The 23675-nt window shown below is 38.7% G+C and overlaps 1 long non-coding RNA gene across 1 annotated transcript in view; it reads left to right on the top strand.

Moving 5' to 3' along the window:
• The window catches only part of LOC102069752 (uncharacterized), an 86178-nt gene extending 73095 nt beyond the window's left edge, over positions 1-13083 (top strand). The window contains exons 2-3 of the long non-coding RNA XR_012582089.1: positions 8825-8989; positions 10674-13083. This is a non-coding gene — a long non-coding RNA (uncharacterized LOC102069752). The remainder of the gene's footprint in view (positions 1-8824; positions 8990-10673) is intronic.
• The last annotated feature ends 10592 nt before the right edge of the window (positions 13084-23675 follow it).

The raw sequence follows: 23675 nt of genomic DNA, 5'->3' as shown, positions 1-23675 counted from the left end.
CCGCTGCTCAACAAACAGCAGCTGATGAATTCACAAGACCAAAAAAAAAAAAAAGAAAAAAAAAAAAAAGAAGAAGAGGAGGAAACCCTCCTCCCCCCCCCGCCCCAACCCCTCTGCCTTTGTTATAAGAAAAGCAAGAGGAGAGAGTGACCTCCCGAGCCAAAGGTTTTGACACTGAATCAAATCCCTTTAGGCCTGAACTGGCAGGCTGAGCCCAGCATTGGATTACTTTATCACATCTTAGAGTGACGCTTGTATGTACCTCAGGACACCCTATGTGTAAAGAGTGGATATTTTACCCCCCTTGCTTATTAAGTCAAGTCTCAGTGTCTGGTGGGAAGGGAAGGTCTATCTGACAGAGCACCAGGAGGGGAAGGAAGCACATCCTCGCTGAAAGCAGGCAGGGAGATGATTTGCATGGAGAAACCTTTTTGAAAGCAAGCAGGTCATGGGCTTGGCTTGAAGTCACTGTAAGGGAACAGATATTTTTATTCACGATCAGCTGAAAAAGAGAACGAGCTTTGAGGCAACGTAGAGCGTTTGCTTTGTGGGTTTTGGTCAGCTCTTTGAGCAGCATGGAGCCACCTGCCCACCCTGGCTGCTCCCACCTGCTGTTTGTACTGCCTTTGTCACCCAGCCTTGGGTACCGGTGCTGCTCCTCATGGCTCTTTTCTGCACCTCTGATGGGGGAGCTGCCAAGGCAACACTGATCCTCCACCTCCACCTGGAGGAGCCTCTTGTAGGGTTCCCTTGCATCATCACAGGCAGCCTTATTCCTCTCAAGGCATTATCTGAAGCCCCATAGGTTCCCTAATCCCCCCATTTCAGCTGAAATTACGCTCCTGTGAGGCATCATTGTTACCCGGGCTCTGGGGTGTGCATCAGGAGTCAGCCCTGCCGTGCAAGGTGCAGCAGGAAAGTGCAACTGCTGCAGCAGCACCCTGAGTTCCTGATGCCAGAGCTGTGGTCATTTCCTCCAGGATGTACAGCTCATGTTATGCACTTTATCTGTGTAATGAAGCCCAGTGGTTTTTTTTTGTTTGTTTGTTTTTAGAGGGAGTTTACCTATCTGAGCCTGGGCTGTGGGATTAGGTTCATCAGCGGGTGAGATGTGTCAAGGTGCATGTTTACTTCTTTATTTACATGAGTTTGGTTGGGTTTCTTGCTGTTTGTTTTTGCAAGGAGGAAAAACAATCTTTCCCTGTTCATCTAACTAACTAAATAAACACAGCCCACCCCACTTTTGAACAACATCAGTGAAATTCATATCTGCAGTGACTCAGATGGTTTTGTTAATAACAGAGCTCCCAGTGTAGCCTGATTCTGTCCTTCGGATGGGAGACTTTAATCCTGAGTCTTATTTTTCACAGCATTCAGCTACTGGTTTTTGAGCAACAAATTACATCCATGCCTCCAAGCCAAACAAGGAGTGAAAATTTCTATTTAAAAAAATGTGGAAATAATACTGTCTATCTACCTACAGTTCAATTCCATTTTTAAAGTGCTTTGATATTTTTAACAATATTAATATAATAACAGCAGCATGTGCCTATTGGATTAGTCTGTATTTTATAACTTGGTATCCAATTTCTCCCTTGTTTCCTGCAGGACTGTCACTATTAATTTCTACTCCCATTTTTTCCGTCAGTGTGAACATTGTCATTGGACTATTGTTTGTAAGTGATAAGCAGTCCCTAGTATTATTATTATTTCACTCCTGCTTGTTGAGCATCAACAAATCTACCAAAAATATTAAAAATTTGGTGGAAGTTTAACCCTGTCTTTGCCAGATGTTCCCCTTTTCTTCAGCTCAAAGGAGCATACTTGCTACTGTATTATCCAAGAATGAAAAAATAGGAAACTAGTAGAAAGGCAATCTGTCACACAGGAAAAAAAAAATACCTCAGGGGGTAAAGAATGCCTTCACAGTATGGCTTTAAGGTTTTAATTTATATTGGTCCTGACTCATGACACAGGCAGAGCAAGCTCAGGCCTGGGAGTCAGGGCTCCCACTGACCCTTGCATAGACTGGTGGGGAGAGAGATGTCAGCTGAAAACTCCCAGGGATCACGGGGCTGCCAAGCGCTTTGGAAATGACTGCCAATTTGGCCTAGTCTCAGCTGAACACATGCCCAAGAGGGAGGGAATGCCAGTAATAAAGCAGTTTAGAGGGGAAGGATATTTCTTTTGAGCTCCCAAACCTTCCCAGCCTTTTTCTGTGACAATATGGTTTGTATCCGTGATGCTCTCTCAGACATACCTGCATGCACGTGTGTGCACTCACCTTCAAAACTAAACACAGCCTGCAAAGTAATCCGTGAGGTTGGTGCCCTTTCTATGCTCGCTATGCAGTCAATCAACTCATATTTAATTTCAGAAGATAACAATAAAAGTGAGTGAATTCCAAAACACTTAAAAAATCCCTGCAGGCATTTATGGTGCAGAACAGGTGAATACCAAAGACACCAGCAAGCCCCATCCTGTGAAATTTAGGTAAAAAAAGTTCTGATTTTTCAATAATGGGAGACAGTGTAAAATTGTAAAAAGATACGACTTTGTTAAAAAGTTGTAAAACATGCAATTTTGTTAATAAGTTGTATCTTTGTGGACAAATTTTTTCAAAATTAAGGAAAGATTTCCGGGTTTTGGGGTTTTTTTCCCACTCTTTCCTATAACATCTAAAAGTATAGAGCAGATGGGGTGCTCCTGTTTGTGTGAGCTGTTGCAAGAGAAACACAATTTTAAACTTGGTTGTCCTAAAATCAGGTTTTTTTCTGTTTTATTATATTCCATTGTGATGTTTCAAGGTTAAGAAAGGAGGAGGGAAAAAAAGCTTTATTGGATTGATAAAAATGTGAATTACTGTGCAGTTCATTCAAGCTTTTTGCTATTTGTTTTACTCAGGTAGTGCCACTGGAGTAAATAGTTTTGCTCATTTAAGTAAAGTCTGCAAGATGAAGCTTTATATGAAGATGTGTAAAAGAGAATTGGGGGAAGAGTGAGGAGGAAAAAACACCAACTGTATTATTTATGTCCCAGAGCAGTGCATGAAGTGTGCCAGAAATAAAAACTATTTGGTGCATGTAACATGACAGTTAAGAATACCTAGATGAAAAAAAAAAAAGCAACAAACAAAGCATTGCTTGGCAAGCACATTCATCTGCTGCAGCATCTGCCTCCAATATGCTTTATACTTGCATAGATGCATTTGGGAACTGAAAGGTAACAAGAATTTATCAAAGGATTAGCAAGCACTGATGCTGCCATTCACAACTGTTACAAATATAAATTGTCATAATCATATCACCCGTTCCTCAGTTTAATTTTTTTGCCAGGATGTCTTTTGTCTGAAATGCCAAAATGTAATCTGGAACTGGATGGATGCTGACACAGCTGAAATATTTTGCATTAGTCACTATGTAAAATGCTTCCAGAAGTATGGGGGTTTTTGTATGTGTGACTGTACTGGAATAGAAACTTAACAAAGATGATAATACCTCCATCACTTCTTTCTCTTTAACTCCATTAAAGAGTTAGGGTTTCTCTTTGAAGGTTTTTGAAAAGTGCTATTAAATGCTGGGACCTGCAGTCCCACAGGTTACAGGTTGATATCTTGCTTCTATTAAAATGAAATACTGTATTAAAATCAACACAGCTCTGGATCTGGAATTAGGTTTTCCTCTTCAGCACAAATCAGGACAAGAGAAATGTTACACAGTTGTGGCTTTGCCATGTCAGGAACACGCATAAATTCCTTTATATTCCTTTATTTTGAATGAAAAGTATTCAGAATTATTTAATCTCTTAAGTTTGGGCCTTCATCCAGGAGACTTTGGGTCAGATCTTTGCTATGGCTTGATTTATTTCATTTTGTATGCACTAGAGAAAGTTTAAACCTCAGGTGGCAAAGTAGTAAAGTATGAAACTCTGAAACAGAATCTGCTATGAGGAAAATGAATGAATGTTCTGCTGCCCTTTGCTCACTGGGACTTTCTAGTGGAGGTAAGGAGCCACAGTTTAGCTCAATCTGCATGATGAATTATGTGTGTTTGATGAACATGCAACTTTTAATTGTATGTCTTACAGTGTTAGTAACTTATCTTACACAGGGAGTGCCTGCCAAGTGGAGTTGGTTTCTTGGAGGAAGAACAAAAGACAAGTAAAGAGAAATGAAAACAAAGTTTACCTACTTTTTATTTTTTCAGTAACATTAATGTGCTGGATATTTTCCAAACATGAAGAAAGCACAGTTGTGTCCACATGAGTTCACAACACCCAGACAGTGAGCTGGGGAGAGCAGTACAATAACATTAAAGGAGCGATGTGACAGCCAGAAGACAGAGATGGAGAATTTTAGATATATTTGTGAGCAGGGAAAAAAGATGTCCAGTGAGTGAGCAGCAGTGATCCATTGTTGTACTAAATGGAAGGAAATAGAAAGAAAGGGAAAAGTGAAAAGGGGAGGGGGGAAGAGAGGAGAGGTGAATTCTAGTGACATCAGACAGATATGTTTATTTTTGCATTTACACATTAATTACATAGTCTGTGTTCAGATGATAGAACAGATCGGGTTCTGAAATAATGCAGACTTGGACAAAGACACTGACAGAGGTAAATGGGAAAAGCTGGGAGCCATAGAGCAGGACCTTATTCTCCAGGCCTCACCTATGTCTCGTTTGCTGCCTCTAACACCATCGAAAGACCTCTGAGCACTATGATACTGTTATTAATAATAGCTGCATCATGATTTCTGCTCAGCAGTAACAGCCTTAGGCAGTGCCTGCTCAGTGATCTGTGAGCAGCCACTCTCCACCTCCCTGGATGCCAACACCAGGATGTTCTCAGCTCCTCTCTTGTTTCATTTGTTCCCTTGTCCACACCTCTGATCACTCGCAGCAAGGTCTTCTCTTATCCTGCTACTGAAGTTCTTGAATTTATTTCAAGTAATGTTGCTTTTCTCCCCAGGCTTTTTTTTTTTCAGTAGGACCGGTGCATGTTGTGGGCAGACAGAAAGTTTCATAAGGAGAGATCAAAACTGCTCCACAGTCCAGAGTCTTTGCAGCAGGAAAGATGTGGTTGTGGTTAGACAAAAATGTGCAGTGGCAGGTCTTGGGCAGGGATGAGATAAATGAACCCCCTGTGTGCCCAGCAGAACCTGTGGCTTGCCCTGTGACCCAGAGGACTCATTTCTAGTGAAAAATTAATAGTTTTCTGAAACAAAATTTCTTTGTGTAGTTTAATATGTGATGTTATGAATAAAACAAGAAAGGCAAAGACTTTGACAAAATAATCTGTAGGAATTTACAGAAACTTCTCCTAAGTGCTGAAGTGATTTATTTTATTGAAGAGGAATGTGGATTTTTGTGTGATCAAAGCTAACTTTCAACAATACCACATGAGGATGGAAAGGTGGTTATCAGTCAGTAATTATTAGCAATATTTGCTGCGTGTGCTGGTTTGCTGAGGAAAATCCAGAGTGTTTTTCTTCAGTGTTTTGTTGTTAGGTGGTGCATTGATGAGCAGAGGAATGAAGCACTTCTCATTGCTGTTTTGTCAGTTAGGAAGAGCAGCTGCAGAAGAGAATACTCATTTCTTTTACCATATTCATCACCTTACTATCCAAGTACCCTCCAGTAGTACATTAAGCATGACTAACATCTGTTCTGTGTTTGTTTTCTCACCTCCTCTCCAAAGGGAGTGTACATAAAATGAACTGTTCTGGTTTGTTTTGATATATATGTTACACTGCTAAATGTTTATGTCAGAAGAGTAAGTCAGAGAAATCCTTTCTGAACTTAGAGCACTGGCTCTCTATAAAGTTACCTCTAAGTCGTGGAGATCTGGTGGCTTTTCTTCTCTTCTCCATGCACTTAGAGTGGCCAGAGGAACTTATACAGGCTATTCAGTTGGATTTTTCTTTTTTTCAATGGGGGAAAGAGTGGTAAAGAGAAAACATTTTTCTCTTTCAAATACACAGTATGATAGTTTGACCAAAACCACATTTTGCACCACTGACATCATGTCTTTGCATCTTAAATGATATGGGTCACTGGTGACCCTAGTGATCTATTAAAATGATGTACCTAAGAAAGATATTTGAAAGCCAAATGTATCAGTGGCAATGTGCAACCAATCTGTCAGTGCAGTGGTGATGTAACTTGGCATTATCCCCTATCAATGAGCTGCAGAAACATATCTGGTACTTGAGTCTTTGGGGAAAGATCAATATGGTCAGCCCACATATCAGCCAGGAACATTTAGAAGAAGCAATAAAGAGAGTAATATAAAGATATTTTGTGCATATGATGAAAAAGGTGGTGCCATTTATCCCTTGGAGAGTATAAAAATGGTCATTGTAGAAATGAGATGCTGAATCAGCCCAAAAGAGCTATCACTTCCATTAATATTGAATTGGTTTAGGATGGGAATTTTGAATAGTAGTAAAAGGACAGGACAGTTGCATGTTTGTCTTTAAGTAGAAGCCTTCGATCAGTTAATGAGTAGGGTTGTTGGAATTGTTTGACAATTGTATTTATTTGTTCAAGATTTATGGGTGTTTTTCTTTAGAGACTGGGTGCAGACAGTGTGAGCATGGCTGCATTTCTGCAGTTGTCCTTCCTGAATGTATCTAGTGGCAAGGAGCTCCCGAAGCAGCCCGTGGTTGCCTATGGTCCCTCACTGTCCTGCTTCCATGGTTAACACTTTCTCAAAAGGTTTCAGTGTTGCCTAGGTTGTACAGCAGATTTGTTATGTCAGATTCTAGCTGACCACCCACCCTAAATCATAAAATTAGTAAATTTTTGTACCATTGGTAGTCCTGTGTCTCTGTAGTTCTAAAGAACAGCCTTTTCAGTGCGATGAATGTAAACTTTCTGAACAGGAGCACCTCTGTATCCACTCTTCAGGCTGGCAGGGCAGAAAATACTGACCAGCACAGCCGTGTCAGCCAGTGTAGAAATGTCCTTCCACCTTCACCAGATTGGGACAGACCTGTCATTTCTTACCTCTGGACTATGGATTGGCAGCATCTCAGCTCTAAAGCACACATTGAGAATCAACATTTGGAAAAGTGCTTGCCTTCTTTGGGTAATGGTAAAAATTTTGCACTTAAGCTTAATAAAAGAGAATCTCTTCCAACATGACATAGTAGGAGGAATGCAAATCCTCTCTGGTGTCACATAGCTACAAGGAGCAGAGTTTCCCCAGGACTCAGAGAGAAGCCTGCCATATCAATGTCTGCCTAGCAACTGAAAGGTGACACGTGGAGCCTCCTTTTCAACTCATTTCCTCTTGATGAGAGGAAGGGATCCTCCTGCGAGTTATTACCTGAAATAATACCATATGGTAAAATGTAAACAACATCTGCATATTCATGTAATAATTTCATCTGTTTAATTAGTTCCAGCAAAGCAGTTTACCCTCTGAGGCCCTTGCTGTCAGCTCCAAGCTCATACATCCATGCCCTGCTGTCGAGCCTGACAGCCATCTATTGTTCATTCACTGCTTCCACCTCGCCACTTAATGTAAGTGAATCTTCTGAGGGGTGGAAAGCCTGTCCCCATTGATCCAGATGTAAGGGCTGGGGGGAGGAGAGTAAATATCTGTCAGCCTGGAATATGGATACTAAGAGCAAACTTGACAGATCAGGTGGCTTTGTGGGTTTTTTTGAGGAGAGGGAGGGCGGGCTGGCTCTAGGTTTGAGTGTTGATCTGGACTGCAGACTTTGTACAGTTGTCCAGCCTTTGCTCTCAGGACAAGGCACTTCCAAACGTGGTGAATTCAGCAGAGGAGTAGCAGCTTTTCAGTCAGCTGTGTTTCAGTGCCAGAGTAATGACAGCATGCCTACTGGTGCAGCAAAACACAGGGCCCTGGAGGGCTGTGTGGATTGGCCAAGCAGGTTTTCGGAAATGCACGTCAACAAACGCTGCTCAGGACAAACTGAAAATGTAAAAGCATTAAGTCTGACTGGAAAGGTCCCTGGAATATATTTCTAGAGTCTCCTGGCTCATGTAAATAAATTATATTGTGGGTCACATGTAACAATAAGCTGTTCAGCTCACCTTCAAAAGGAAACACATTATGGGAATATAAACACTGTGTGGTAATCTTACACCTAAGTAGGGGAAAGTACTGCAGTTTGATGTGGCAAAGTCAATATCATAATAAGGTGCTACTAATAATGCCTGCTGCTTATATGGCCTTTCACAGATTTGAGCAAACATTAACTGATTAGTCCTCCAAACACCCTGATAAAAAGAAGTAAGAATTATTGCCTTGTTGTAAAAATAATCTGTATCTTATCACACACCCATCACCATGGTATCTACACAAACAAGTGTCTGGCAGACAGTATTTCCATTGCCTTATGATGCACAGAGGTGAGATTGCAAGGTGTAGACACAGCTAGAGAGATTTATCATCTGCTTTCCTGAATGATGATCATAACTATATTAATAACATTATCCTTTTCAGAAGATTTTCAGACCTTGTGGCTAGTCGCTCAGAAAGGAGAGATGTCCCATGTGTCTGTGATCCTTCCTCATAGAAATGTCCCTGTCTGCATATAAGGGAAGGAAATGTTTCTGAACTATCCAGGGTCCAGATACTGCTAAAAATCAGAGGAAAATTACAGTGTACCTAGATAGGTACATTGCACTGGAATAGTTTATCCTCATTCTGTGTTCACAAGTGATTCTGAATGTGCATCTTGGATCTTTGGATCTTTTTAATATTACGCAGTGAACTCATTTAGCTGTAGTGGTTAATGTGTTCATCTGAATCATACTGTTACTGAAAGAGGTAAAGAGGTCTTTCTTGGTTACAGAAAGAAGACTGGAAACACCAGAAACCACCTGCATGCTGTCAGCTGGAGTGCTTCAGGTTTCCTTCTTAGCAGCTTGGAACAGTGTTAGAATTATTCCTTTAATGCTCTTAATCTGACCCATAAAATAGCAGTTCACAGAAGGCAGAAACCCAAAGCCTTTTTAAGGTGAGTTATGTCAAAGTCTCCATGACCAGATAATATCAGAAAAGGGTGACAAACATTCCACTTGCAGAATTATCCATAAGAGAATTCTAACTTCTGTATAATGTTACTTGTGTTGTGGGCACACTGTACAGAAATTGTAGTTTCCTCCTGACTATTTCATGCAGTAAACTGAAATAACCTTTAGATCACGGAAGTTAGAACAGATTACCTTTATGAAGCTAATGAGTAACTGCTCTAATTGTTACCTTGCACACAGTTATAGAATGTTTTCATACACACTGTGGTATAAAAATTAATGTCTGGAAGCTCTTTGAAAAGCTAATTTGTCATAAATTAAAATAATAGTAATTTAATTACAACAATAAAATGACATTGAATTAATAATGAACTTTACAAAATAATATTGGATATAAGAAGAAATTAATAATGTATTCATGATAGGTTCATCAGGCTAAAAAATAAAACTCTAAATGAAGTTATTTTTCTCTGGAAAGAATGGATGCCTTTTACCTAGGAAATGGGTAAGTTGTGCTTCCCCATCAATATGAATCCAAATCTATATGAAAAACTTTTAAGGTTGAGAGATTTTTCTTGTCTTGGTGTCCATTTTATAGTGCTGTGTGCTGAAACAGACAGGAATTATGCAATGGTAAGCAGATTTAATATCTCTTCAATTTGGGCAGTGTTGACTAGCATTGGATTAGTCACACTGTTTAAAATGCCATTAATTATCAGTTTACAAGAAAATAATTTTATATGATGAGAAACAAAGTAATATGAGTTTGACTTTTAAACTTGCAGATTTCTGATATCCTGTGTGACATTATTTAAGTCTATAGTTCTGGACCTTTTTTTGTTCTATAATTTTTTTCCTTATCTCATTGTCATACTGAAATTATATCTATTCTAGATAAGTCTATGAAGGAGCAAAGACCTGTATTGAATTTGAAATTATGACCTATAATTAATATATTTATTAATGTGAAGTATTAGATAGTCCAGTCACGTGGGTATTACCTATGGTATTATAAGAGTTCAGTTACAACGGGACTCTGACATTATCCTACATACCTCAAAAACAATTGTATTACTTCAGTACTAATCTAATAGTCTCTCAAGTCAGACAAAATTATAGCACAGGTAGTTGTATATTCTTGCACATTTCTCTAAAGCTATGTTTCATTAATATTCTGGAAAGAAACCCTAAAACTAATGGATTCCTTCCTCCTTTCTGCTCTTTAAGTGCAATAAAATTGTTCCTTGCCATTTTTTCTCTATTAAATAACTTACATGAAGCAATTTCAGGCAGGTCCTGAAATGCTTTCTAAATTAGATGAAAGAAAAGTCCATTATATTTTAAGTCTATAATTGTTACGGTGTTTTTATGCACAGATCCAAAATAGTTTCTAATGGACATTTTAGGGTAGGGAAGATAATGGTGTTTTAGTGAGGTAACACTGCTGGCCACAGCAGGGTTAATTTATCAAAATAATTTAAAATGTAGTTGCTTAAAGCGCGTAACTTCACAAATCTTGACTAGCCAGAAGCTTCTTTAACATGTTCACGACAAAACTAAGTGCATCCAGAACTGGCATTTTTATTTTTAACATGGAAGTTAAGCTATCTGGGTTATGTTCCCAAAACAGAAGCCTTAATGACCTTTATTCTATATTTCTTTCCATAGATTATTGCGATAAGGAAACCCTCGTGTCGCGACCCACTGGCGTCTGGCTAATCCGATGGTATTCGTCACCGCATTGTCCGTGATCAATAACTAATTATCAAAGTGGCATTTCTTTTCAAGAGCTCCTTGTTAAAAAATGGCTTTTGGCTGAGAGTGGAGGAAAAAGGTCGCCACTTTGACATGGTTGCAAGTCTTTCAAAATCCAGTGGGCCGTCCGATTGAATTACTGTCCCAAACTAATTGATATAAATTTGAACAGAAGAATGCTTGTTACTACAGAATGTCATAATGATATCCCTGGCAAGAGCATGTCAGTGGGAAAAAAGGAGAAAGGACCAGCACTAGTCTCAAAGCATCCAGACAAGTTGCAGAACAAGACTATTAACAAAATTAACAGGAACAAAACTGTACACCAGTTCCTTCTTCCCAGCCAGTCTGATCAGACAGTGAAGAAAGAAAAGCATTAATATTTCCTTTTGAACCTCATCCTTTATTTCAAAATGGCCTTTAAAAAAACCTACTGGAAAAAATAATTGCAATGTCAAAGGACTGGAACTTGGTGATCAGGAACCAGAAGTGTCATTGGCTCTATGGGAATCGTGAGTGAATATACGTTGGAATTCAGCTTTAGTCATGAGGCAGAATTTGGCAGGTAGTTTTCTTAACAGGCTTTTAAGCAGCCTTAAAAACTGTGCCTTTGAAATATGATAGCCTTCTCTAGAGAAAGTTGGACTGTATAAGCCATGTACCTTTGAACTGGGAGAAAACCTCCAAACACTTAGGATACAGTAAGAGAAATCATAAAAAATATGGTGAGAATGGGAAAATGTTTTTGTACCATTAATGCCTGAAATCTAATGCATTTTCTTGAATGTCATTTGGAGGTTGCCGGCTTGGAAAGCTTTGAAGACTCAATTTTCATTGCAAGACAACTGGGCATGTGGAAATTCTGGCTTTTGGGATATTTTTCAGATCAGACTGACTTCTGCCTCATGGCCTACATTCTTCCCTGAACTGGGAATTGCTAAGGAGTTCAGGAAAAAGTTACCCTGTAAAGAGTATGGCATATTCTGGGAAAGGGGTGTTGTAGAATCCTTTTGGGGGGGCAACTGGCCTTAACTCATGACAGAAATTGCTAAACTGAATCTGTTAGTTTTGTGATCAGAAATGTCAGATAGTTGGTTAAAATATGCCATTTTAGCCACATCCAGTGCAAGTTCTATGGTTTCTGAGGAAGAGAGGAGAAAAAGACATTTGTACCTAATTGGAAGGAGTGAGTTTATGTGCTTTTTAATTTCTCATCTTGAAAAGCTCCAGATCTAGTAAGGAATATCTTTCCTGCAAACTTACTGTATTACTAATGATAAACCAAAGTTGACCAATGAATTGACACAGGGACTTTCATCTCTGAGTAGATTTGGAGATTCCCTTCAGACCGTTTATATCAGTAAACTGAAGTTTGATGACTTGTCTGTAGTAGTGGTAGTGTGAAATAATGAGTCTCCACACAATCCTTATGGTCAAACCCCAGTGCCACCCCTGTGCAGCACTTTTGTCACAGCTTCAGCACAGAGACTCAGGAACAGATGAGTTGGAGACACCAAACAGGTTTTGCTGGTGGAAGTCCTCTCGTTCGGAGTGGGTTGTAGCAGGTGACCATTTTGAAAACAGGTTGGTAATGCTTAACTCAGATTTCATAGCAGTCTGACAGGTTGTTGCTGGAGATGGATTTCTTCTTTGGATAAGACCACCTTCAAGCCACATTTTCCTGGTATGTCAAAGCCACAGAACAAAGTGGGAAACCACAGGGGTCTGGAGATTCAGGTTCACATGGTTCTGGTTACAAAGGGGGAGCCTACTTGTGCTGACAAAGGATCTAAGGTAGCGAAGTTCACCACATCCAGTTCCCACTCTGCCTTCCATATATGACTTTATGACTGTCCTCTTATGCTGGGGGCAGGAAGTGCCTTGTGATGGCAAATAGCTGAGCCATCTCTGACAGACTTACATCATCACAGAGTCGCTAGGGAGCCCTCTTCTTGTCTTCCATGGCTGCTTTAAAGACACTTTGTGAGGCTTTCTTCTTTAGCAGACCAGAGAATTCAGCCTGAAAGCCTGTCGGGCGGGTCAGCCACTGTCTAGGTCAGCCAGTCTTGCCCCTTAATTATTCCCTCTGGCACTACATTCACAGGGTGATGGAAGTAGAAGCTAAATATAGGTCCTCTATATATAGGATCTCTATATTTTTGGCATATGTGAAACCATGTCTATACTGTTATTATTGGAATATACGTTTGCATCATTGTGTAACCTGGAGGAGGAGTTCTAATGTGTGAAAAAAGACTGTAATTTGTGAACTAGTTTCAGATTCAACCAAAAACATAACACTATCAGAACTGACTTATTATGTTATTAAGGATTTCAGAATTTATATCGGCTCTTAACAGATAAAAGCAATTGCTCTGAAAGAATTAAAATTGTGTGAGTGATTTGATGCTGAATTACTTCCTTACAAAAATTGGTGTAGTCCAAAAAACAGTGTAATCTAAGAATCAGTGTAGTCCCTACAAATCAGATTTAAAATCAGTTTTAAAAATCTGTGTCTAAATGATATTCTTGATGTACAGGAAGGGGAACCTTGAAAAAGAGTAAGGTCACTTAAATACCGTAACACAACAAAAACATTTAAGAGGATTCTGAGAAGAGAGACATAAATTATTTGAGATCTTGAAAATACTTTCCCTGTTGAGGAACTTGGAGAGTTTACTTACCTTTTCTGATAGACGCCTAGAAGCTTATTCACTCCTTGTCTGCAAGACATTTCTAAGTGACAGAAATGTTTTCCTGTAGCTTAAACCTCAAAATGATTAGAGCTAATCCAAGTTAAAACAGAAAAATTCAAATTTGAAACATAGTGATACTTTCAAGACTTCATTACTTTCTGCAATATTGTTATGAGAAATTTGTCAAAATATTTGTAGAACATTTGAAATTTCCTTTATCCCTAGATGGGAATCAGGGATTTGATCCTCACACTTCCTAACATCATTGGTAATGTCCTCAGTAGGTGACTGACATTCTTTATTAATATTGTAATCTCCTCCACAGAAGTAAAAATTTTAATTTTGTAGTAAACCACATAACTTTGAATCCAGCTAATTGTCCCGAAGTAGTGAATATATAAATATCTCTGAATATCTCACACTTACTGCTTCCATTTAACACTTCCTGTGTTTCTCCTTTTGCTGTTTCGACACAGAGCCAGAGCAAAGGGCCATATGTAGCTAGATCAAAGCAGGAGTCTGTCCAGAAAGAAGTTGTGACTCATGAATCATAACTAATCCCTTGATTACACTCAGATGGTACATTTTATTTCCTTTCTTGTATCTGGCCAGCTGTTGCTCCTACTGCTGATCCTGCTGGTGTTTTACTGCTTTTATTGGCACTGCTGATGTCTTTCGGTAGTCGTGTAAGAGCTGAAATGGGGATCCAGGAGAGCAGTTGTGCTCCACTCAGAGCATTCATGGCCGAGAAGCTGCAGTGGAATTGGCAGGAGAGCCTCCTTTCTTCCTCTAACAACTCTTAAAAAGGCCTTGAAGTTTTATTGTGGCAGTTATCACTTTAATATCTGAATGGCTCCCAGGTTAGCTGAGTGATAGGCAGGAATCTTATGGTTGCTGGATGTTGGCTCCTCTTTAGGAATCTCTGCTGGTGAATGTAGAGGAGAAAAAGCTTAGAAGTCCTTGTCTGCATCGGCATTATAATGGGAAAGAATTCTCAGTACTTCCAAATTCATTTTAACATTTGTTTAAGATTATTTACAAACCATCTGTGTACATGTATAATCCTTATTTACAGCTGTAATTTTCATTTTGTTTCCAATCCATTGCTGTAGTATCAAGAGTAGCAAGCTTGGCTTAAATTTTTTATTTGAAATTTTGATACAGCATTTGAAGGAAAAATTGACAACAAAACAGGCCCAGCAAAATAGTTTAAAATGGTTATACATCCAAACATACACCCAGCTATAGCTGTCTGAATCTGAAAATCTGTGAGAAAAGCAACTATAAAAATTGCTAATGTTATGCACTCAAAAAAAGAATAGAGCTAGAACTACCCAACTCTGTAAAACATGGAACTGTAATCTTGCAGCTATTTCTGTACTACACACTGCCACAAACACCCAGGTAGATTTTCAATTATTTTTTTTTAGCAAGCAGCAAATCAGCTAAGAAAACCCAGCACTTCATTTATGGACATTATTGATCTAAAACTTGTTTTTCCATCTAAGTCAAAGTGACAAAAACTTCTCTAAAGTGAAACAAGTTCAAGAACTCTCAGCCTGGTTCCCATTAAACATCACAAGAACATTGCGGTTTGACATTTATCTGGCAGCCTTAAATGTGAAAGACCAGTGTAGCTGGTAGACAGAGAAAGGAAAGGCCTCTTTGGCATCACTAGGGATGCTTTTACCAGGTTAGGGTCAGGTGGGATGACAGCAGAGTGGAAGGAGGTACTCTCACTTCACTGCAGACTTGAACTATATTTGACCTCCAGGGTACCAGTGACTTACTTGGAAATTGCAAGAACGCGGAGCTGCCCTTTATAGAATTATAATTCCTTGCCATTCAAACAAAAAAAAGCTAATTAAGTATCCCTTATCTGATGTAACCCTCATCCAAACAGAACCGGGGATCATCCTGATGCCGTTCTTGGAGATTGTAGCTGTCGGAGACAATGGTGTTGGTGGCTGCAATTTGAATGTAGACCTTAAGGAATCATGATTCCAAACTTCTTGGTGCCCTTTCCCTATCAATCAAAAAGAATCGTATGAAATAATTATTAGGCTACATAATTATTTTACAAAATAGAAGGTGTTTTTACTGCACATTTCCATTTTAGTACCAATCATTACTTCCCTGAATACTAATAACAGCGTTAAGCATTAATAGCATGTTTTAAGGTAAAGGGTCAATAGTCTAAGACCTATGAAAGAACTCTGAGCATTTGCAATGTAAAAGAAACCTTTCACAGAAAAGTGTTAAATAATAAATGTATTTCTGGGGGAAATATTATATTGTGATCCGTTTGGAGAGAAATGACAATTTATAGGACGTCACTCAGCTGCCCCTGTATAAAATATCTTTAATAATGCTGTGGCTTCACACTTGATACAGAGGTTCACAGAAAGCTTACAGCTCTCTGCAGAGGTCAGTAGTATCATACTCATTGAGGGGAAACTGAGGCACATAATCATTCAGTGCACCAGTGAAAGGAAAGGGCTCTGAACTGGTGACTCAGTCCTCTAAGTGCAAGGAAATGGTGCCTTTTCTGTATTTCCAACTAGTGAGACATCTTCTAATAGTTCTTTTAAAAGTATAATATGCACACGGGGGATAGTGAACTTATTCAGGAAAGGTAAAGGTGCTTGAAATGTCTTTTCTCAAGTTGATTTAAGCTGCACAATTTGAGGAATGGAGGGGGTAAGAGGAAGAAATATCACATATCAGTTTGAATTTCCTTTCTATGCCTTCATATGAGTGTTGACAGAGGAACTGAAGCCTCAAGAAAGCCAGCTCAAGTCTGAAATCTTGTTCGCCGATTGAAGTCAATGAATTGACTCTTCATCAAGAAATCATCTTGTCTCTGTGGTATTTGAAGTCCTCCAGTTTGTTTTTCTTTTCAGATTTACTCCAGTGGTTTTTAACTGTGGTATGAATATTTAAGGTCCCAGTCAGCTGCCCTTTTTCCTCATTAATTTTTTCTCTCTTTATCCTGTAGGTATTTCCATCTTCTCAAACCTGTGGCCACTTTGGATTCATAATCCCAAATGATTTTTTTAAACCAAAATACCTCTATCTTACAAACCCTAGTAAGTGTTCACTCATAGGCACAGGCTGGAGGAACAACCAGAACTTCTTATTTGTTATTATTAATATTATCACTGATATTATTCTTAATTACTGATCTATGAATAGTTGATCTATGGATAGTATTAGGAAAAATACCTTAAACTTAGATTTCCACTTGAAAAATGATTGTTTATTTAATGAAGCCTTATGTAAAATGTACTCTATGTAAATCTGCTTTAATCTGTGCCCATATCTGAGGTTCCTGAATTTTTATTTCTTTTTAATGCTTAACCAATCAAAACATTTGTTTGCAGAGCTCATGAAACCAATGAATACTCTTCCAGTGGAGCAGATTCTTTTCCCAGAACCCACAATGAATCAACAAGTTTCAAGTGAGATCGAGACTACTTGAGATTCTTTCAGATTCAGGTCAGTCTTGCAGGTCTGCTCATGTTTCCTTGAGCACCACAACTCCCACATGAGTCAAATATTCCCCTTCACCAACTGTCAGCAGATTGCTGGAAGTTTCTCTCATTGTGGAAGGGAGTGGAGCTCCTTTCTGGGAAGAAGGTCCAACAGCAAATACAACACAGTTTGAGTGGAAGGTTGTCTCCATCAAATTGTCCCATGTTCCACTGCCATGGAGTTTTTCCATGCATCCATAACAAGAACTTAAGAAACAGTAATTCAGTAGAGCTTGTGCCCGTTCTTCTGGTCATTAACAACAATTATTTTATAATGCTATAGAATACATATCTGACTGTTAAAGAGTTAAAGAAAAAAATGAATCCTGTAAAAAATCAGGCCATCGTATAATGCCTCCTCATTGCTATAATGATATCAGTTGCAACAAGTCCAATGGCTGACCTCATTACAAGGGTTTAATTGCATTGTTACACAGTTTCACTTCTTCTCTCTGGCCTCTTTCTCTTTATGACAGCTTTAGAAAGGAATTTCAGCTTGAGGTCAAAGGAAATTAATTACTGCTTTCTTAATCTGTGCTCATCTACATTTAGAAAACTTGGGGCTTTTCACTAACATATTTGTGTCTCATTTCTGTGTAGACCCAAAGTTATAAGACTTTTGTCCTTTGTGAAAGTGCATAAATAGCCTTTTTCATATCAGAGGCCAGATTTTTTTTCACGTCATTTACAGTCGTGCACATATGGATGGATGCCAATGGAACGTCTCTGGATGTACATTCAGGGTGGCTGAGGTAAGGCGCTTGCAATGTATCTTCGCTTCAGACTAAAAATTTGTGGCAGATGCCAGGTGTTAAAGGAACCATTAACTACAAAACCAGCCCAAGAACAAAGGAAAACCCAACCCAGCAAGAAGTTACACTTACAATAAAAGTCAGAAAGAATAATCTCAAAAATCAAGTAGATACTTTCAGAGAGAGAAGGGTGAAAAAATATGATACCACATTTTGCCTGCTACCTATCTTATGTTTTTACTAAATGTCATTGCTTAGTTAAGGACTCTCCAGTTTATGTCTCAAACAACTTATCATCCAAATAATATATATTGCAGTGTGTCAGAAAGGGACAGAGTCACCATAACAATGGTCCTCAGATGGAAAGCAAAAATGTGCCTAATGTGGTTAAATGCTGTTGTAGCATGAAATATAAAAATAAAAGCTCACATATTAGGTCCCCAATTATGTCCTGTAATTAGGTCATTTGAATTGATCTTTGCCTCTTCCATGAACTCTGACTGGTTTTGAGAATAACTAAACTTCTAATAAGGAAAACTATGTTGTTAGTTTGAGATTAGAGAGATTACAATCAAAAGTGTCTCCAGGATGATTTGACAGATTAATGTGAGAGGGTATGCCATGCACTGAAGATAATCTGAACAAGTATTACCACCCTGCAACCATGATCTGGTAGTTTAAATGTGTGAAAAAATTGTTACGTGCTATGCATGTGTAAAACTACAATACAAGAAATATAAATTTTCTGCAGAACGTAAGTGTTCCTTACGATTAAGTTGTGGAAATGTTGACAAAGATGAAAAATTGGTAACTTTTGAGTCTTTTGACGTAGAACATTTAAATTTTCACAAATCTATTCACTATCTTTTGATCAGCTTTGCCACCCACTGAAATTCCTGCTGCCAGAGCTGTGTGCTCTTTTATTTTATTAGTTACTGCCTCATTCTCCCCTTTCAAGTACTAAGATTGGCAATAATAAAACTGCAGTTGCAAAACAAAGTAAACTCATTGAATAGTTTACCCTTCATCTATCTTGACTTAAATTCAACTCTGTTAAAAACACCTACAAAGGGACCAAGATTTCATCTAAGTCACTGTTAAACCCTTACCATGAGACCTACTTGCATTAAAGTGAGTTTCATTCTTGTGATTGCCCAGTTTGTAAAACAATCTGTGTGCACCTTTTTCCTCAATAGTTGTGCTTATAAGGCAAGCTCGGACTTAAGACTGGGTTGTGCCAGTCAGACTGCCTGAACAGAAGAAACAACATAAAGTTCACCAAGATGTGGAAGCCACAGTGAAAAGAGGTCCTGAACAAGCCTGAACTTCTCTGCAGCCATAAAGAGGTGTAATACAACAGGTAGATGTGTCTGAACTAAAGAAACTACCTTGGATACTGTACTGGAGTAACAGCCATGTGAACTTCAATTTGCAGTTGTTACTCAGGTGAGCAGCCAAAGTTTCATTTGCTCCGTCAGTTGAGAATACCCTGGGACTGATACTTAAGGAACTTAGACCCCAGGTAGCTCTCATCATGCTCTAATCACATTTTTAATTTTGTGAGAGACGTGCCCTTGTACGAGCTGGTCCAAGTCACAATTTAGAAGAGGTCTCAGATGTTGCACTGATTGGCACCAAGAGCTTCAGTGAATTGATTGTCCAAGATGAATCACAGAACTGCTTAGATTGGGAAAGTCCTTTAAGAACATCTAGTCCAACTGTTGATGCAACATTTGCCAAGTCCACTACATCTTCATGTCAGCTGGGACCTCCCCAGTGAGCCAGTGTCCATCCAGACCTGTGTGTCTAAGATGTGTAGCTAAGAGGTCACTGATTATTTCTTCTTGGATTATGGTGGCTTCATTTTGCTCCCTGTCCTCCAGCTTGTTTACCTAGAGAACAACTGGTCTTACTATTAAAGAATAAGGCAAAGAAATACCTCAGTCTTTTCTTCATCTTTTGTTGTTTGTTTTTCCCCTGCATCCACTGAAGGATGGGGATTCTCTTTAACCCTCCTTTTGTTGCCAGTGTATTTACAGAAACATTTGTTATTGTCTTTTATAGCAGTAGGCAGATTAAGTTCACATTGGGCTTTGGCCCTTCTAATTTACTCCCTGCATAACCTCCCAACATCCTTATATGTCACACTGAGGTGTGAAGGGATTAAGTTGAAAGGCCTGGTTAACACAGACATGGCACTGGTGACAGAATTAAGTGCTAATGATATATAACAAAATACTATTACATGAAACAGGATCTTTTTCACCCAGTTTTTTGATTCTGTCTGATAGAACTGGTAGAAGAAAATGAAAAACTATCCATCAATCAGAGGTCTGGCTGGGTCAGACACTTTGGTCAAGCAATGTGAGCGATTCCACCTACCTGCACTATAATTTATTGCAAAATTAATGCTGTAACATGCAAAGCCATCGTTTGATGAAGGTAATTCTTAGAGAAGAAAAGAGGCAAAATTTGTTTCTTTCTCTCTCTCCCTATTTTTTTTTTCTATCCTGGAAAGATGGAACCTTTACAATAATTGGGGGGATTGAGGATGAGTCACTTCAAATGATTGAAGAAAGGACCTTGAGCAGGATTTGATAGACTTTCTCAATCATTGATAAACCAAGATATACTAAGAAAAAAAGAGACAACAAGGTATTAATTTTTGTTAATTTTTTCCTGCTTCTTTACAGCAGAATGAAATTGAGGCTTAGTGGGAAAAATAAGTTTTGATACCCACTACTGGCTATGAGAATTTTCAGGACAGCTTATTCTTAACCAGGATAAAATACAATAATTCACCAATTCATGCTCTTAATTGCACTGTTGCAAGGTAGGGAGACTAATGGCATATTCTTATTTTAAAATGTTTAAAATTATAGTTTGTTATAAAACAGGTCACTTTTGTCTGGTATTTGATTGGCCTTGATTGCTTCGGAAAATTAAATTGTTACATTAGCTGTGAGGGTGTTCTAAGGTTTTCAGTAAGTATCATACAGACTTCAGACTTCATCAGAAACTGAGTGGAAATTTAAAAATTACCCACTGCCTTCAGAATTCACAGCAAACCCTCACAGCACCCTGTTGTGAACCTTATGATGGGCGTTATCCAGAGGGAGAAGCTGAGGTGCACAGAAAGGATTTTTCCTTTCCTAGACACTTGTAGATTTTCTTCCAGCTGCACCTTTTATTTATTCCTTCCTATGCTTTTCTGGTGCACGGTGCATTCTGCTGTGCAATGTGAAGAGGAGCAAAATCTCATAAAACTCTAGGGAGCAGAAAAAGGAAAGAGCATCTCTCACCTATCCATTGCTCTTTCTCTTGGTGTGCCTCATGAATAGTTCGAAAGATGTTGAAACAGATGAGATTTTTTACCTGCTCTCTATTCCACCACTTCATTCCATTTCTTTTTCATATATATAGTGAAACTGATAGCAGCAGTTGAAAGTGGGATAACAGGAGGAGGTAGAGTTGTTCCTTGCAGAGGATTTACCCATGTTGTGTGCTGTTTCTTTGAGATTCCCTGAATGAGAATAGATTTAGGAGATGGAGACTCTGACTGGAATGAATCTGAATAGGAAACAAAGGAGTAGGGAGCAAGTGCTGCAACTATGAAGCAGCTCTATATGGGTTGCTGCAATACAGGATTTCAGATTTTTTTCATTATGGGTCTATTTCCTCTGCTACGTATTTGAACATTGTGCTGAAATTGAAGTCTTGTTTTAGTTTTGTCATTTATGTAACCTGATTTTAGGAGAAAAAGAGGTGCACCTAAGACCAGGAGCTAAATTAGGAGTGTTAATATAATTTAATTAATGCATTAAATAGTATAAATATGAATATATTTAATTTATGAAATGCCAGATGATTTTCCAGGATAAAAGGCAGAAAATACAGATAACATACAACTAATCAGTTGAAAAATAAGTTGATAGTTTTGCATTTTAATGCAGGTGAGGCAACCACACACAGCAGTAAAACAGTTTATATTTCAAATAATAGCTCAGTAAAAAATATACAATGGAAAAAAATATAGCAAAGATACTGTCATTGCCAAGTTTTTCTTCCCTGTATTGTTTCTTTTGAAACTTACACTGAAGGGTTGCAGGCTGCAATGTCTGGTGACCTGCATAAACTTGTATAGCAGCTGCTGTAGTGGTGTGATTCTATTATCCAGACTTCACAACTTACCTGCTGGGAACTTCCAAGAAATTATGTTATGGTACAAGCAATCCAGCTTTTCTTTTTGTTGTGGTTTTCCTACAAATATTATTGTGGGGGCCTTCAAGCATACAGTCTCCACCTGTGAGTGTGTATACATGGAATTGCACCTGAAATTGGGTACCTGCAAACACCTGCAGAACTAAGAATAGTTTTTCATTTTATCTAACTAAGCCTTTCTGTCATCTAACACCCACATGCTGACTGCCCTAAAAGTTTGCTGCCACAAAGCTGGTCTGGAACTGCTTAAGAAGACACGAGCACAAGATTTTGATTTGCATTCCTGAACTTTGCAGAGTCTGGACAGAACTTTCAGCGAGTGTATCTTAACAGCCTCATGTGGTTATCACGTTTCAGTGATTTAAAGGGTATGCATGGCTCTCACCAGTTTTTGCTGGTGTATTATCCTGGTCAAGGTCTGCATTTTTTCGGGATAGCATCATGGTGCAGGGATTGCGCAGTGAAGCGCCAGTTGAAAGTCCTTTGCCAAAATTCCCCAGAGTAGTTTAGGAAAAGTATCAAATGCACCCTGTGCTGTCCCTGGCAGGCAGGTACAAGTGCAGGTGTTGGAAAACCCTCCTGGAGATTCCACACTGCCAACTGAAGGGTTCAAAAGAAATTTTGTCTTTCACAAGACAACACAGTCCCCATTGCAGGGTAAGCTTCTTGCTTTCAGGTAATGCCTATTTCATCTGCTGTAAAGAAACACATGAAAAAAGGGCTGGCATTAGCCACATATCCATAAAAGCCTAGTAGCCAAGAGTATTATCTTTATTCAGAAGAAGTATAGCACTTTTAAGGTTCAGAAACATATATAAAAATTGGGTTCTGAAATGGTCATTTTTCCCCTCTGCTATGCCATTATAGCGATCAGCCAAGCTTCTGCAAGGTAAATACTTTTGGAAAATAAGTGGAAATTTGCTGCAAATCAGTCCCTTTTGTGCATGGCCACAGGAGCATGTTGAAATGTTTGGACACTAATACCCATTCATTTTCTTGGCTCCATAAATAAAAGCCGCCAGCTATGTGGCGGCCGTGAAATGGTATTCTTCAGGACCCAGCAGGAAGCCCCATCCTTATTACCACTGCAGGGGGCAGGACAGGCCCAAAATAGCAAGACAACTAAATCAAGACATTTTCAATGTCTAACAAAATGACTGTGGTTTAGAGAGAAGCAAAAGGTTGGAAAAAATTGGACAGCTTTTATACTTAGCATAATACCTTTGTTAAAAGAGTTCAGATAAGAAAATCAGATCTCAAAAAAAAAAAAAAAAGGCAGCATAAGCATATTTCTGAATATAATTTAAAATATGCAAAGACCTGATGGAACCAGAGACAGAGCATGGGGATATCTGGAAGGACATCTTGCTCAAGTCATATTTTCCTAATGGTAGCCCATGATTCCTAGTAAATAGTGTCTTCTGGCAATATTGTTGTTCCTTTGGTTTTGATGGAACTGAAAGGTTTGAAAAGAGACGCTGGAAATTTGTTAGTAAAATTTGAAATCTCTTTTGGTCTACAAAATTTAAAAAAAAAATAAAAATACTGATATAGAGGAAAGGTTTTGGACTAAACCCTTCATTTTTCTACAGGTTTATTTAATTTTTATGGGTTTCCTGCACCAGGCAACATGGTGCTAGATTTTGACATAAAAACATCCTGAAGGGTCTGAGTCAAAATAAATATGGTGGTGTAACTTGCTGTTTTACATAG

Source organism: Zonotrichia albicollis, chromosome 11 (assembly GCF_047830755.1).
Source record: "Zonotrichia albicollis isolate bZonAlb1 chromosome 11, bZonAlb1.hap1, whole genome shotgun sequence".
Taxonomy (NCBI): Eukaryota; Metazoa; Chordata; class Aves; order Passeriformes; family Passerellidae; genus Zonotrichia; species Zonotrichia albicollis.
Note: the sequence above shows the minus strand (reverse complement) of the source record. Positions and strands in the feature narration are given on the sequence as shown.